The sequence below is a fragment of the Elephantulus edwardii genome, unplaced genomic scaffold (genome assembly GCF_000299155.1).
Source record: "Elephantulus edwardii isolate Elephantulus edwardi_28Jun2011 unplaced genomic scaffold, EleEdw1.0 scaffold00032, whole genome shotgun sequence".
Lineage (NCBI taxonomy): Eukaryota > Metazoa > Chordata > Mammalia > Macroscelidea > Macroscelididae > Elephantulus > Elephantulus edwardii.
In genome coordinates, this window is record NW_006399782.1 from 3,179,015 (window position 1) to 3,181,685 (window position 2,671).

Genomic DNA, 2,671 nt, shown 5'->3' on the forward strand with positions numbered 1-2,671 from the left:
CCTGATATCAATCCCATTTTACAACAGTGGCACCGTGCAGTATTTGTCCTTTTGCGACTGAGATATTTCACTCAGCATAATGTCCTCCAGGCTCACTCATTTTTAATAATATCGCATGAGTTCCTTGTTTTTCAATGCAGTGTAGTATTCCATTGTGTGAATATACCACAGCTCCTCTATCCATTTGTTTGTTGATGGGCACTTGGGTTGTTTCCAACTCCTTGCTATTGTGAACAGAGCTGCAATAAACATGAGTGTGCATATATCTGCTTGGATGTCAGCTATGGTCTCTTTGGGATATATTCCCAGTAGTTGAATTGCTGGGTCAAATGTTATCTCTATTTGCAACTTTCTGAGAAAGCGCCATATCGCCTTCCACAGTGGTTGTACCATTTTACACTCCCACCAACAGGGAACAAGGGTTCCAGTTTCTCCACAACCTCACCAGCATTTGTTGCTTGCTGTTTTGTGAAATTTTGCTATTCTGACTGGGGTGAGATGATATCTCACAGTTGTTTTGAAGAATGTTAATGTTTTATAAATTAGTATATTTTAGAGAAAGAAGGGAACACAATCTACATGCATGAAACACAATGTACATGAATTATAAAAATATTAATAAGTATAGATAGGCCGCATATTCATTTTTTGCTTCTTATGGAGCAGTCTGTTGGCAGTGCAGGTTACAGACACAGAAGGATCAAGACACAGTGGTCCAGCCGTAGCCATGATCAGCTGGCTCTCAAGTTTGTCTTCCTGGGTACTTTTTTTTGCCAGGTACCACCTGTCCACTGTCCCAGGTTTTCAGGAGGCCAAGGAACTGTGGACAAGGTAGGACACTGTGAAACAAACCATAATCCATGAAAGTGAGCCAATGGGCAGCTGCTTCCCCTTCCATCCCAGGGACAGATGTTCTCAGACCTGTTTCTCAGAAGTCGCCCCATTGGCACCAGCCCCCTCCCACCCATGCCCACCCCTGCATCCTCTCAGCTCTGTCCAGTCCAGCCTGGTCCCAGGGAGGATGAAGTTAGGCTGTAAACAGAAGCATCTGTTTGAGAAGCGCCGCTCTGAAGGCAAGAAGATCCAAAATCAATACCCGGCCTGAGTCCCGGTGAGAGTAGAGAAGCCTCTCAAAGCTCGGAGAGGAGATCTGGACAAAAAGAAATACCCGATGATGCCTTTTAATTTCACAGCTGGTCATTCCATCTACTTCTTGATCCAGAAGTGAATTAATCTTGGAGCTAAAAATTACTTGCTTTACTTTGTCAGCAATTCCACTCACCAGAGCCACACTGGGACAGCCATACCAGGAACACCATGGAGAAGACTTCTTTCTGTATGTTACAGTGAGCAAAGGGTCTATGGTCGGTGAAGCTGCTGCGCTTGGTGTGGGGAGCTCCCACTCTACATAGACAAAGGGGCACCCCTTTCTTGACCTACCCCTTTCTTTAGCCTCAACAACTTCCCTTATTCAGGACCTGCACTACGTCATGTCTGAGGTGTTTTCTCCAGGGTGGGTGATGGTGGAGATGGTCCCTAATCCCTCCTTTCTCTTCCCTTCGCCTCTCTCTGTCACCTTCCAGCTCTGCTTCAGACTTCTTGGTTGTCAGCCTCACCTCCAGTGATTGCATTGGTTTCTAAGTACACAAGGGGGCCAAACCCCAAAAATCCTTTTCTTTATCTTCTCTTTAGGGGTGTATGGAAGGGACGGGAATTGAAGAGAAGAAGCTGGAGGCACATGAATAAAGAGGAACCCACCAAGCTGGGGGTGTGGAGGGGATGATTTCTCAGTAGCTCTCCCCTTATCAAGTAACCAGTCAGTCACTGCGGTGGTCAGCAAGACCGCTCTCGCTTCTTCCCTGTATTGTTGTTGTTGCTGCTGCTGTTGTTGTTGCTATTAGGTGCCATTGAGTCAACTCGGCCTCACAGCAACCCTGTGAACAATAAATCAGAACCTTCCCTATCCTGGTCGTTACCACGGTCTCTGCTGGGATCGTGTGATCCGGCCCATTGTTGCAGCCCCTATGTCAGTCTATCTCCTTGAAGGTTTCTTGCTCCAGGCTCTCTCCCACTCCTGTTCCTAGGGATTATGTTCCCAGAGAAATAATGCAGGCTTGGCTTTCAGACAAACCTGGGCCAAAAAAAACCCCAGTCAGACCCATAAGCCAGTAGCTGGGCTCTCTCCTGACAGGCCATTCAAAGTTATAGTCATTTACTTAGAACTCACAGTTCCAATTAGTAATGATTTTGAAGGCTTGGGTAGGGATAATGGGTCCTTTTATTTAGCTGGAGTGCAGGAATAAGAGAAGATAAGGCAGGAGAGAAGGTCAGAACTGCACTGAGAAAATCTGCAGTCAGCAACCTCTACAGAGTACTGAGAAGCAATGACGTCAATCCAGAAACTAAGGTGCACCTGATCCAGGCCATGGTCTTTACATTAATTATTTGCTATGCATCAGAGAACTGGACAGTGACTAAGGATGACAGAAGAACCAATGCCTTTGAGTTGTGGTGCTGGAGAAGAGTATTGAACATGCCATGGACCACCAACAGAACAAACAGTTCTGTCTTGGAGAGGGTAAAAACAAGTTTGTCCTTTGAGGCTAAACTTTTGAAGGTCTGTCTTACATACTTTGGGCGCATGGCAAGGAGGGATCAGTCCTTGGAGGAG

General features: G+C 46.1%; 1 pseudogene; it reads right to left on the reverse strand.

Moving 5' to 3' along the window:
- Positions 1 to 1,492, reverse strand: part of LOC102865754 — a 38,549-nt pseudogene extending 37,057 nt beyond the window's left edge.
- Positions 1,493 to 2,671: the final 1,179 nt, after the last annotated feature.